The following is a 15,159-nucleotide window of genomic DNA, read 5'->3' on the forward strand; positions in this document are numbered from 1 at the left end:
GAAACTGAAGATCATATCCAACCGTGGGGCCATGTCAGGTCCAGAGCTCCATCAGAAGCTTCCAGAGGATTCTTCAGTGTGCAATTCACACTAAAGACCTACGAGTCGGAGAAGATCAAGGTTGTCACCTTGCCACAAAGTCTCCAGCAGGGATACTTTGTCCACAAAGATCTGTCTAGTCAAGGCTATAGTTTTTCCAGTAGTCATGTATGGATGTGAGAGTTGGACTATAAAGAAAGCTGAGCACTGAAGAATTGATGCTTTTGAACTGTGGTATTGGTAAAGACTCTTGAGAGTCCCTTGCACTGCAAGGAGATCCAACCAGTCTCATCCTAAAGGAAATCAGTCTTTATTATTCATTGGAAGGGCTGATGTTGAAGCTGAAAGTCCAATACTTTGTCCACCTGATGTGAAGAGCTGACTCATTGGAAAAGACCCTGACGCTGGGAAAGATTGAAGACAGGAGGCGAAGGGGGCAATGGAGGATGAGATGGTTGCATGGCATCACCAACTCAATGGACATGAAGTTGAGTAAACTCTGGGAGTTGTTGATGGACAGGGAGGCCAAGCATGCTGCAGTCCATGGGGTCGCAAAGAGTCAGACACAACTGAGTGACCGGACTGAACTGAACTGAAAACAAAATATCCCTGGTTTGTAGCATTTACCAGTTTCCATGGTGTAAATACTCCTGCATGACCAATACAAGATACCAACAAGACACTAAAACATGCTGAGTATGGAGGAGACTGCACAGTTGGCTCTTGGGCACCTTATCAGCCATCCCCATCATTTCACTGTTCCCATCTCTTACTATCTTCCAAGAAGCACCTCCAGCTTCTGCTATTTCCCAGATGGCAGAAAGGAAGTTAGGGAGAATAACAGTAACTATCTTCCTTATAAAAATGTGATATGACATCCCTCAAACAGGGTCACATGGCAGTGCTTTGCTGCACAGGAAGGTTAGAAATGTAGGGGCCTCTAGAGTGAGGCAGTGTTCCATGCATTTACTTAGTTGGGGGAAGAAAGGAATATATATTGCCCTTTTTTGCCTTAGCCTTAAATCCCCTAAAATGACAAGTTTTCTCCCTCCCTACCCCTTACCTGCATTCCAGGGAAATTCTGTTCATGTCTGCCTTTGGATGGAGAAACCACATTGTCACTGTCTTAACCTCCCCCATCCAAGGAGTGAGAAGTCCAGGCTGAAATAAGTGTCATGGGTAGGATAATCAAGTTACTTGGAGCAAAGAAATGTTCATTTAGACAATGAAAGCTTTTACTTAAATTCACTGAGGTAAGGAAATAAAGTTGTGCTCATGTCATGACAAATAAGCGGATGAGAACAATGAAATACAAACAAACCAATATTCTTCCAAATTTGAGTACTGGATAAACCTACCACTGGACCATTTTTAAGCCAGTGATTTTCCACTTCCTCTCCCCACATGATTCTCTTTATACAGCCTGAAGATGGGTCCTCATGGAGAGTTATGGTGTCACTTATAGGTTGAGTTCACGTATCATTCATTTTTTAAAACTTTCCAAATATCTACAGTATTCTGGTTCTTAGCTATGTTCAGTTCAGTTCAGTCACTCAGTCATGTCCGACTCTTTGTGACCCCATGGACTGCAACATGCCAGGCTTCCCTGTTCATCACCAACTTTCAGAGCTTGTTCAAACTCATGTCCATCGAGTCGGTGATGCCATCCAACCATCTCATCCTCTGTAACAAGGCCATAGTGATACCCTGGAGGAGGGCATGGCAACCCACTCCAATATTCTTGCCTGGAGAATCCCCATGGACATAGGAGCCTGGTGGGCTACAGTCCATGGGGTCATAAAGAGTCGGACATGACAGAGAAACTAAGCACAAGGCCGTAGTGATAAGACCTCCACATTAGGTGTTCATAATGCCATAGGAAACACAGGTGTGCAATAATTCATCAAGTCTGCTGACAAAAGTCACTAACAGTATGTCAACTGGGCAGCATATACTGAGGGTTTCATGCCAGTGGAGGTTCTATTGACGTTTGGGTGCTGTGTGTGTGTGTATGCTTAGTTGTGCCTGACTCTTTGTGACTCCATGGGCGATAGCCCACCAGGCTCCTCTGTCAATGGAATTTTCCAGGCAAGAATACTGGAACAGTTGCCATTTCCTACTCAAGGGATCTCCCCAACCCAGGGATCAAACCTGCATCTCTTGTTTCTCCTGCATTGGCAGGCAGATTCTTTACCACTGTGCCGCCTGGGAATGGGCTAATATTTTTGTCTTCCCAAAATCCATATGTTGAAATTCTCACCCCCAAAGTGATGGTATTAGGAGGAGGAGACTCAGAGAGATAATTAAGTCATGAGACTGGTACCGTCAGGAATGGGATCAGTGCCCTCATGAGAAGAGACATGAAAGCTTGCTCCCTCTCTGCTATCTGCCACATGAAATTACAAAGAGAAGATGGACGCTTGCAAACCTTAGGCAGTAGTCTCTCACCAGACACCGTTTCCGCAGGCATTCTGATCTTGCCTTTCCAGACTCCAGAGCTGTAAGAAGTAAATGTCTGTGGTTTAGCCACCCAGTCTATGCTAATCGATTACAGCAGGCTGGACTGACTTCTTTTAGACCAAGCTGATTTTATTTTTTTTATTAATTTCTGAGTAACAAACTACCACAAAGCTAATGACTTTAAACAAATACACTTAGTTCTCACAGTTTCTCTGGATCAGCAGTCTGGACACGACTTAGCTTGGTTCTCCAGGAAGCTACAGTCAAGGAATCAGCAAGGACTGGATTCTCTTCTGAGGCAGGACTGGGGGAGGGGCCTGCTCTGAGTCAAGACAATTATTAGCTGCATGCAGTGTCTTGCAGGCTTCCAGTGTGAGGGTCTCAGTTTCTTCCTGGTGGTTGACCAAGGCCAGTTCCTTCAAAGCATGGCCCTCTCCATAGGGCAGCCCACACAGTGGCAGCTAGCACTTTCGAAAAAAAGGAGAGTTCTTAGCAAGACAGATATTATAATCCTTTATAATATAACCACGTGTGCCTAGTCACATGTGTCCTGTCACTTTTTGTTGTACTTCACTAGCCAGAAGCATGTCACATACCCCTCCCACACTCAAAGAGTATGGATTTCATAATAGCATGAATCCCAAGAGGGGTCATGGGGGCATCTTAGCCTCTGTCTGCCTTGCCACAGGGTAGGACAATTATTCCTGGGGTGGTACCATCCCCTTCACGTGCAATGGACAATAACCCTCTCCCCTGCATACAAAATGCCACAATGCCCCCTCTCCAGTCATTTTGACAAACAAAGCTGTCCCTAGGCATTTCCAAATACATGTCATATGCCTGAGAACCACTGCAGTTTCTGCTTATAAAACAGACCACAAAACTGCTGAATTTATATTCAGTTTGTGTTCCGCGGATGTGACCACTAACTAACAAGAAAATATGTCTTCATGTTTTCACCTCACAAGCAACATAGACAGTATAACCAATCCAACCAGCTGTGAGTTACATTTAGTAAAATTTAATTGGAATGGAGACCTTTAAATAAAAGTCACCCTAAAAGTACATTTATTTCATCATGAAAAACATGGTTTATTTTATGTAAGGAAACATAAAAGACAGTGGATTCAAAGAAATTTTCATTCATGAAACATTCATAAAATTAGACCCACCACTTTTCTGGTGAAAAGCCTTTGCAAACTTCTACTAAATTCTTTTGAAACTAAAGTATTCACTTCCTCCCATAGCATGGTGGCACAGTTGGTAGACTACAGGTTCAAATTCCCCAGAGGATAGACTTTATTTAATGTCTTTCCAAACTCTCCTCAGAATCACTGATACGGGAAAAGATAATTGTGTCATTTTTCATTCTCATTACACTTCCAAGATTGTTCTGACAATGGATTTATTTGATGCCTTTCAGAGTTCTCCTCAAAGATACAATCAAAAGAAAGAGAGTGCGTCAAAGAATCTGGGGCATTTTTTGTTGCCCTTCATCCTTCATGATGAGACAAATTAAAAATAGAAAGAGACTCCAAATGAGATCTATTCTTGTTACCTAACGTTTCTTCTGGGACTAGCTTCCTAGTGATAAAAGCCACCTTTCTTGGTTGAAATCTAACTTTTGCACATTTAAGTTTTCTGAAACACGTAGACAGGACCTCATGACCTTTTCTAAAATATAGTTGCCCTATAAATGCACTTCACATAAGCTTTGTAAATTTAGAGGAAATTTAGAACCACTTTCATTTTAGAAACTCATAGAATCTCAAGCGTGATAATTCTACTTTAAACAAAGTCTTCTTCTAGGATCAGGCAAACACAAAGATTAAGATAACCCTGGTTTGAAAGTCTGATCTCTTAAGGACATTTCTCAAACTTTATGGTCACACAAACCACTCTGAGATCTTGTTAAAATACAGATTCCAATTCAGTAAGTCTGGGATGGGACTTGAAGTTCTGTGTGTCTAACAAGCTCCCAGGAGATGGTAGTGCTCTTGATCAGGATTTAGGGTGAGAAAAGGGAGGTACTTGCCTCTAGCAGAAAAAAAAGTTAAGTTGTCCCAAACTTCCGTAATCAAAATCTTTAAAAAGTTTTTAAGGCAATATTTTAAACTATCAAAATGAATGTGAAAATATCCATGATCAAAACATATCAAGTACTTTAACAAAAACAGTCAGTATTTTTCATTACAGCCCTACACTATTTTATAGCTGAATCCCTTATTCCCAACCCACGCTACCCTGCAGATCTTACCATGCAAGCTTAGGAGGGTAACAATTGGGTGGGAGCAGATTGGGCATGGTGGGGCTTAATATATGGCATTTTTTTCTTTAATTGTAGAGATTTTATTAACATTTTTCCATTTAATATCCATGAAATGCATAGGATATTTGATAAGTGTATATAAGGGCACATTTTCCCTTTGACCTCAAGCTCTAACATGGCTCTGCAGGACATTGCTGCAGGTCTTCAGATCATTCTTGGAGCCACAAGGCAGCCATGGCTGTCTGAGCAAAGAGCCTCCTTCTTGGTCTACAGCTGAGTCACCGGCAACAGCACGGACATTGTCACCGGCAGCTACGTAGAAATTTAGACTCTCAGGACCTTCCCATTCCAGAACTTCAGAACCAGGAGCTGCATTTTAACATGATCCAGAGATGACTTTATGTACAATTAAATCTGAGAAATCTGGCTTTATAAATGCCCAATCTCTCTCATCAGCATGTGAGCTCCTATTTCTCTATTCCTTGCATGTGCCTTCTCTCTAGATCTGAGCCTGTGTGCTTGGGTGGTTTCTGCGTGTCTTAAGTGAAAAAAGAAAGCAAATTTCCAACGGTATGGTATCTTTTTATATTCCGTATTGTGTTTTTGAGCCAACAATGATAAATGGCCTCTAGAAAGAATCCTATCCTCACGTGGAAGAAAGAGAAGAAATGAAAAATGTGAGGTTTACGTGGCTACAGGGATGTTTGATGTCTGCTCAGTACCAACTCTTCTTTTGCAGAGAGATGGATAATTTTTCAAGAAGAATGTTAGGACTGACTGCACTAACCTTGAAACATCAGTCTTTTTGGGTGGTAAATTCCTCCAAACTCACCAGTGAGTCTTTTTGAAAGAGAAGAGCAGAGGGAAAGAGTGGGAATGGAGGAAATAATCTTGCCTCAAAAGCAAAAAGGAGAGTCAATGAAACTAAAATCTCGGCAGTCCCATGGCCGAAAATGGCATTTATCTTCCCCATTCACCTGAATGAAATGCATACGTTCCATAGGTAAAAATATGATCATCTACCACTCCCTCTAGGAAAACATGTCTTTACAAGAAAAGTTTAAAACAAAAGAGTATAAGAGTTTGTTTTACACTGTTGGTAGAAGTGTAAATTGGTTCAGCCACTGTGGAAAACGGTATGAAGTTTCAGCCCCAGACTGAAAAACAGTACAACCATATGATCCAATGATTCTACAAATGTGTGTGTGTGTTTGAAAAAATAAATGAAAGCACTATCTTGAAAAGATATCTGCATCTTCCTATTCATAGTCATATTATTTAAAATAGCGAAGATGTGGAAAAAACCTGTGTCCATTGATGAATATATATATATATGGCTTCCCTTTCATACTGTTCATGGGGTTCTCAAGGCAAGAATCCTGAAGTGGTTTGCCATTCCCTTCTCCAGTGGACCACATTCTGTCAGACCTCTCCACCATGACCCGGCCGTCTTGGGTGGCCCCACACGGCATGGCTTAGTTTCCCTGAGTTAGACAAGGCTGTGGTCCTGTGACCAGATTGGCTAGTTTCTGTGATTATGGTTTCAGGGTGTCTGCCCTCTGATGCCCTCTCACAACACCTACCGTCTAACTTGGGTTTCTCGTACCTTGGACGTGGGGTATCTCTTCACGGCCGCTCCAGCAAAGCACAGCCACTGCTCCTTACCTCAGATATGCAGATGACACCACTCTTATGGCAGAAAGTGAAGAGGAACTAAAAAGCCTCTTGATGAAAGTGAAAGAGGAGAGTGAAAAAGTTGGCTTAAAGCTCAACATTCAGAAAACTAAGATCATGGCATCTGCTCCCATCACCTCATGGGAAATAGACGGGGAGACAGTGGAAACAGTGTCAGACTTTATTTTTGGAGGCTCCAAAATCACTGCGGATGGTGATTGCAGCCATAAAATTAAAAGACACTTACTCCTTGGAAGGAAAGTTATGACCAACCTAGACAGCATATTAAAAAGCAGAGACATTACTTTGCCAACAAATGTCCATCTGGTCAAGGCTGTGGTTTTTCCAGTGGTCATGTATGGATGTGAGAGTTGGACTGTGAAGAAAGCTAAGGGCTGAAAAATTTATGCTTTTGAACTGTGGTGCTGGAGAAGACTCTTGAGAGTCCCTTGGACTGCAAAGAGATCCAACCAGTCCATCCTGAAGGAGATCAGTCTTGGGTGTTCATTGGAAGGACTGATGCTGAAGCTGAAACTCCAATACTTTGACCACCTCATGCAAAGAGTTGACTCATTGGAAAAGACCCTGATGCTGGGAGGGATTGGGGGCAGAAGGAGAAGGGGACGACAGAGGATGAGATGGCTGGATGGCATCACCGACTTGATGGGCATGAGTTTGAGTAAACTCCAGGAGTTTGTGATGGACAGGGAGGTCTGGCATGCTGCAATTCACGGGATCACAAAGAGTCGGACACGACTGAGCGACTGAACTGAACTGATGGCTTCCCTGGCGGCTCAGACAATAAAGAATCTGCCTGCAATGTGGAAGACCCAGGTTCAATCCCTGGATTGAGAAGATCCCATGGAGAAGGAAATGCAACGCACTCAGTTTTCTTGCCTAGAGAATTTCATATACAGAGGAACCTGGTAGGCTATAGTTCATGGGATGACAAAGTATCAGACATAACTGAGCCACTAAAATGATCACATTTTTATATAATTGAATATGTTCAGCTATATAAAGAAGGAAATCCCACCATTGCAAAAACATGGATGAAACTTGAAAACACTCAGTCAGTTCAGTCACTCAGTCATGTCCAACTCTGTGCAACCCCATGGACTGCAGCATACCAGTCTTCCCTGTCCATCACCAATTGTCGGAGCTTGCTCAAACTCATGTCCATCGAGTCAGTGGTCCCATACAACCATCTCATCCTCTGTCGTCCCTTTTTCCTCCTGCGTTCAATCTTTCCCAGCATCAAGGTCTTTTCCAATGAGTCAGTTCTTCACATGGTGGCCAAAGTTGGAGCTTCAGTTTCAGCATCAGCCCTTCCAACGAATATTCAAGACTGATTTCCTTTAGGATTGACTGATCTGATCTCCTTGCAGTCCAAGGGACTCTCAAGAGTCTTCTCCAACACCACAGTTCAAAAACATAAATTCTTCAGTGTTCAGCTTTCTTTATAGTCCAACTCGCACATCCATAAATGACAACTGGAAGAACCATTGCTTTGACTAGATGAATCTTTGCTGGCAAAGTAATGTTTCTGCTTTTTAATATGCTTTCTAGGTTGGTCATAACTTTCCTTCCAAGGAGTAAGCGTCTTTTAATTTCATGGCTGCAGTCACCACCTGCAGTGATTTTGGAGCCAAGGAAAATAAAGTCTCTCACTGTATCCGTTGTTTCCCCATCCGTTTGCCATGAAGTGATGGGACTGGATACCATGATCTTAGTTTTCTGAATGCTGAGCTTGAAACCAGCTTTTTCCTCCTCCTCTTTCACTTTCATCAAGAGGCATTTTAGTTCTTCTTGGCTTTCTGCCATAAGGGTAGTGTCATTTGCATATCTGAGATTATTGATATTTCTCCCAGCAATCTTGACTTCAGCTTGTGCTTCATCCAGCTTGGCATTTTGCATGATGTACTCTGCATATAAGTTAAATAAGCAGGGTGATAATATACAGCTTTGAAGTACTCCTTTCCTGATTTGGAACCAGTCTACTGTTCCATGTCCAGTTCTAACTGTTGCTTCTTGACCTGCATACAGGTTTCTCAGGAGGCAGGTCAGGTGGTCTGGTATTCCCATATCTTGAAGAATTTTCCACAGTTTGTTGTGATCCAGTCAAAGGCTTTGGCATAGTCAATGAAACAGACGTAGATGTTTTTCTGAAACTCTCTTGCTTTATCGATGATCCAACAGATGTTGGCAATTTGATCTCTGGTTCCCTTTTCTTTTCTAAATCCAGCTTGAACATCTGGAAGTTCATGGTTCACGTTCTGTTGAAGCCTGGCTTGGAAAAGTTTGAACATTACTTTGCTAGTGTGTGAGATGAGTGCAATTGTTCAGTAGTTTGAACATCCTTTGGCATTGCCTTTCTTTGGGATTGGAATGAAAACTGACCTTTTCCAGTCCTGTGACCACTGCTGAGTTTTCCAAGTTTGTTGGCATATTGAGTGCAGCACTTTCACAGCATCATCTTTTAGGATTTGAAATAGCTCAACTGGAATTCCATCACCTCCACTAGCTTTGTTAAGAGTGATGCTTCCTAAGGCCCACTTGACCTCACATTCCAGGATGTCTGGCTCTAGGTGAGTGATCACACCATTGTGGTTATCTGAGTTATGAAGATCTTTTTTGTATAGTTCTTTTGTGTATTGTTGCCACATCTTCTTAATATCTTCTGCTTCTGTTAGGTCCATACTATTTCTGTCCTTTATTGAGCACATCTTTGCATAAAATGTTCTCTTGGTATCTCTAATTTTCTTGAAGAGACCTTAGTCTTTCCCATTCTATTGTTTTCCTCTATTTCTTTGCACTGATGACTGAGGAAGACTTTCTTATCTCTCCTTGCTATTCTTTGGAGCTCTGCATTCAAATGGAATTCAGAGTGAATACATTATGCTAAGTGAAATAAGTCACACAGAGAAAGCCAAATGATTTCACTTATAATGTGAAATTAAAAAAAAAACTCATAAAAATAGAGGAAAAAGTAGGTGGTTATCAGAGATGGGGTGGGGCATGGGGGAAATGGGTGATGGTCATGAAAAGGCACAGAACTTACAGTTACAAAGCAGATAAGCCTTGGAGATATAACATAAGACATGATGATTATAACTAACAATTTTGTATTCTGTATTTGAAAGTTAAGAGAATAGATATTAAAAGTTCTGATGGAAATTAACTAACTAAATTTATTATGGTTATTATTTTGCAATGTATACATGTATCAAGTCATAATATTGTACAGTTTAATACAATGCTATATGTCAATTATTACTTCATCTCAGTTAAACTAGAAAAAAATTAAAAATTTTTTTATAAAAGCATTTACTCCTTTTCATCAGTGGTGAACTAATGTTTTGAAGAATTGAACAACTTAAAACATCATGGATTGAAGAGTTCTCATGTTGAAGAATGCTTAGATAGCTATTTCCAATGATTATTTACAGTCCAGAAATCTGAAATAAAATCTTGATTTGCCATTATAGAGGATCAATGTTTTAAAGAGTTCATTGCTACCCAAACAGTGAAATAGAATATTATAGTGATTCCTCAATCTATATCCAGAGAACTAATCACAGTGACATCTGGTGAACAGTTGAAGGGATGTAAGTAGTGAAGTGAAATTAGGTACATAATGAAGCTGGGTGGAGTGAGGGTTGAGAAATCAATGAGGTTTTGGATAGAGTCTATTTCTTCTGAAAGTGAAGGGCCAGTTGTTTATTTTATATCATATAATGTGCCTCTAAAACCACAATTCAATTGGCATACAAGTTTTAGAGATCCCTCTGCCACTGCCCTTGACATAAATTGGTTCATAAAACCTGATATCAGAAAGCAAGAAAGTGTTAGCATAAAAAGAATCATCTTCCATTTAAATAGCTGTCTGGCAAGGAAGTGTTAAATCTCAGAAATCGCAGCTGAAAAATAGCATTTTTCTTTTGACAGTTCAGGTCACGAGCACTACCACTCGGTGACTGAACATTTTAACCTGTGAAATCATTTTTCCCCTCCAGTGTTCTTTCCTTTCATTGCAGGATATATACCACCCAGTTTGCTTTGTCTGATATTTGCTTTGACTGTGATCCACTTCATTCCTGCCCTCTTCCTTCCTACTTTGTTGAGGATTTTTTTTTTTTTTTTTTGGGGTGCTTGCTGAAGGAGTGAGACTGACAGCCCAAGAGACAAAAATCCTCTGTATCCAGAGGAAAGGTAAAGAGAAAAGCAATGAGACATTAGCTTGGCTGACACCCAGGGTGGCCTCAGTCTTGCTGCTGACTCCCCAGCTCTCAAGAAGCTCATGCACTAGACACTCTTTAGTTCTTCCCCAAGGTCCTGGTGACCTGTGGGGCAAGGCACACTGGCATAGATACTAACTTCTCGGGAACTGCCTAATGTCTTGGTATTTAATGTGGATGGTAGATGAAATCTGCAAGAAGATATGGAACAAACACATGAGTCTCTTAGCTCTCCCGTTTCTCCCACCCAAACTACAGTGGATTTTGGCGTAACTCAGTAACAAGCTTGCAAAACTATGTGTACATGTGTGCACAGGTGATGCACACAGGCATGCACGTGGGCATGTAGGTATCTATGTGAGTCGTTCAGTCATGTCTGATTCTTTGGGACCCCATGGACCATAGCCTGCCAGGCTATTCCTCTGTTCACAGAATTCTCCAGCCAAGAATACTGGAGTGGGTAGCCATTCCCTTCTCCAGGGGGATCGAACACAGTTCTCCTGCATTGCAGGCAGATTCTTTACCATCTGAGCCTCCAGGGAAGCCCCACTGTAGTGAATTCTCAAACTTTCCATCTTTCCTGCCACCTGGAGATCTTGTTAAATTTCAGACTCTAATTTAAAAGCTCTAATATGTGACCTGAAATTCTGCATTTCTAATAAGTTCTCAAGGAGCTGCTGGTCCAGTGACCATATTTTAAGTGACAAGGGCTGTATTTGGGAAAGACCAAGAGGTACTTGTCACCAATCAAGTGCCTCCCTCAGTCATTTCTAGAGGTGATTTCATGGTAAAAATAAGGTGGTTTCCTTGATACCTAAACCACTAAATCCCTCTAGAGTGAGCATCATCACCTCTGCATTAGTTCATTTCATCGTGGTGATGAACACTGATAGGATAAGGAATCCATAATTCAAGAAAAAACTATGTATCTATTTGCCAAATAGATACTCTGGACTAGGAACTGGGCTAAGAAGACTACACCCATGAGCCTGAAGAATACAGGATGCTCACACCCTGCCCTCATCCTTAAACTTGGGCTGTAAGTTAATTGGCATAAGTCCTCTCTGCTGCTTGGGAGCTTACCCTAGGGGTCTCCAGTTAATATGAATCATTTATTACCGCCCCCCCTTCAACTGGAGACTAAACCAAATTTTATTTTCCAAACAACAGTGGTGCCTTATTGTCTGCTTTTATCCTAGTGGGTTGATCTCAATACGTTATCATTTAAAACAACAATGAGAAATATGTACTTTTTAAAGTAACTAGAAATGTCTCTTATCCATAAGTAGAGGTTAATTTTTAACTTTGGAAGAATTAAACACCTCATACAAGCCCACCCTCAAGGCAAAATTCTAGGACACTTGCTTATATAAAGATGTGACAAGGTCTATATTAGCATTCCCTAGTCAAAATATTAAATTTGTTTCCTTATAAGTGTGGGTCAGAACAGAAAAGTCTGACCCATAATAGAACTACTCATTGAATCTCCAAGGGACTCCCTTTCCAAAATGGCCTAAAAATCTATCAGTTGAAAATGCACGTTGAGGTGACAACCTTTTATATGGAAAATTTTGTTAAGGTTGGAAGTTGAGAGATTCTGAATGAAAATTATCAAACCATATCACAGTTGGTGGACTTCCCAGGTGCACTAGTGGTAAAAAAAAAAAACAAAAAAAAAAAAAACCATAAGGAGACTTGTATAGTTGATCAAAACTACTTGATGTAGTTTTGATCCCTGGGTCAGGAAGATCTCCTGAAAGAGGGCTTGGCAACCCACTCCAGTATTCTTGCCTGGAGAATCCCATGGACAGAGGAGCCTGGTGGGCCACAGTCTATAGGGTCACAAAGAGTCAGACACAACTGAAGCGACTTAGCACATACAGCATCACAGTTGGTAGACTCCTCTTGAAAAATAATGACATATTCCTTCTCTTCATGTCTGTAAACATCAGAAACCCTTACACATATGTATACCATGAGAAAGCAAAATCAAAAAGTAAGCAAAAATGTCCTGTTATTTTCCTTTTATTTTTTTATTTGTTATTTTTATGTTTATTTAATCAACCACCCACTAATCAGCAAGATACCAGCCATCTGCTTGAATCCTCACAACACAGCATCTTACATCCTTGTCTTACCTCCTCTGAGTCTATTCCTCTCCATTTTCTTATGGTCTCTGAATGTTACATTATTATACATTTATATCAAAAGAACTGATGTGACCTTCTCTTCACTCTAGAAAAACAAACATTACATTATTTTGCTTGAGGGTTTATTCTCAAATAAGCAGATCAGATTTTTGCTCTTTAAGTTCTTTCTCATTTTGTGCTTTAAAACTTTTTCCTAAAAAATTAAGAAAAATACCTTCTGCCTTGTTCAATAAACTCCATTAAGAATAAAGCAATGATCACTTTTCATACTCAATACACATCATATTTATTTTCAGAAACTTCCAGGTTTGAGGTCACTGGGTTACTGAGGTTGTAAAACTCTGTAATAAGATCATACTATAAAAAAGGAATAATACTCTAAATATAGATCATGCTATCTTATAAATCATTTTTCATTTAAGTGTAAGATCTGTAGGTCCTTACTTTATCTGCCTGGTGGATCAGACTGTAAAGAATCTGCCTGCAATGCAGAAGACCTGGGTTTGATCCCTGGGTAGGGAAGATCCCCTGGAGAAGAGAATGGCAAGCCCCTCCAGTATTCTTGTCTGGAGAATTCCATGAGCAAAGGAGCCTGGTGGGCTACAGTCCATGGTCCCAAAGAGTTGGTCACAACTGAGTGACTAACACTTTCACTTTCACTCCTCTAAAAAAGGTGATGTACCTCAAAAAGTTGTTAAGAAGGATGCCTAGAACTACTTTTCCAAATCATGTTTCTCATAACAATATTAGCAGTATGTATTCTAAAAACTAAAAATCATAATCAAGTAAGTTAGGAAAACGTGAAGCCAAACATAACTCAACAGAATTTATTGCAGGATTTCTCTGAGCTTTTAGAGTTCTGCAGTAGAAACTGGCAAGGCACTGATCGCTCCTCTTTTTTGCACATAGTCACATTGAATTGCCACATTTTCCAACTGCTTTATTGGTAAGGTTGCAGACATTTGACTGCTTCTATCCAATAGAACATGATCAGAGTGATGTGCCATTTCCAGGTTCCACCTCATTCTCTTTACTTGTTTCAGTGCTTGGGAAGCTGAAGGCAAAGGATCCATTAGTCTTCAAAGGAAACTGGGGATGGTTGTGTAAGAACCTAAATGGGAAAAGAATTTGAAAAAAAAAAAAAATAGATACATGTATATGTTTAACTGAACCACTTTGTGTACACCTGAAACTAACACAATGTTAATTAACTATACTCCAAAATAAAAGAAAAAAAAATTTTAAATAAGGTAGATTAAAAGTGTCCAAACAGGCAGAAAAATCAAGTAAAATCATAGCTTCACAACACTGTAAAAACTTCTTTTAAGTTAAATAAAACTAACTAAATAAAATGATTTAAAGTCCTAAATGTAAGGCCAGAAACTATAAAAACTCTTAGAGGAATATAAGCAGAACACTCTTTGACATAACTCACAACAAGGTCCTCCATGACTCACCTCCTAGAGTAATGGAAATAAAAACAAAATAAACAAATGGTACCTAATTAAACTTAAAAGTTTTTGCACAACAAAGCAAACTATAAACCAGGTGAAAAGAAAACCCTCAGGATGAGAGAAAATAATAGCAAATGAAACAACTGACAAAGGATTAACCTCCAAAATATATAAGCAACTCATGCAGCTCAATACCAGAAAAACAACCCAATCAAAAAAGTGGGCAGAAGATCTTAACAGACATTTCTCCAAAGAAGACTTAAGGATGGCTAACAAACACAGGAAAAGATGCTCAACATAGCTCATTATTAGAGAAACGCAAATCAAAACTACAGTGAGGTACCACTTCACACAAGTCAGAATGGCCATCATCAAAACAAATCTACAAACAATAAATGCTGGAGAGGGTGTGGAGAGTAGAGAATCCTCCTACATTGTTCATGGGAATGTAAATTAAAAAAAAAAAATGTGCACCATACCTTACTCGAAGACTCTTGATGAATTCAGATGTTAAGTGATCTGCAGTGGATAGTGTGGGGTGTAAGTGGATGATGTTATAAGTATAATGAATGTTATGTGCACGGTAAACACAGGGTACAAAGTGTTTGGTCTTCTTTTACTGTTTGTTTTGTTTTTAGGAAACTTAGCTATGAAGAAAAGGCATAAGGACAGAGCTAGAGGTAGACAGAGGGATGTCTGTTACACAAGGAGGATTTAAATATATTTCCACCATGAAGAGAAAGATTCTTTAGAGCAAAGGGGATGAACAGAGCAGAGTAGGAATGATTGACTGTAAAAGTTCTCCAGGAGACTCTGGGAGTCCAGTTACCAGAGGATTAGCCTTGGATAGGAAAAAGCTTCCATCTTTTTCAAGA

The sequence above is a fragment of the Odocoileus virginianus genome, chromosome 14 (assembly GCF_023699985.2).
Source record: "Odocoileus virginianus isolate 20LAN1187 ecotype Illinois chromosome 14, Ovbor_1.2, whole genome shotgun sequence".
Taxonomy (NCBI): Eukaryota; Metazoa; Chordata; class Mammalia; order Artiodactyla; family Cervidae; genus Odocoileus; species Odocoileus virginianus.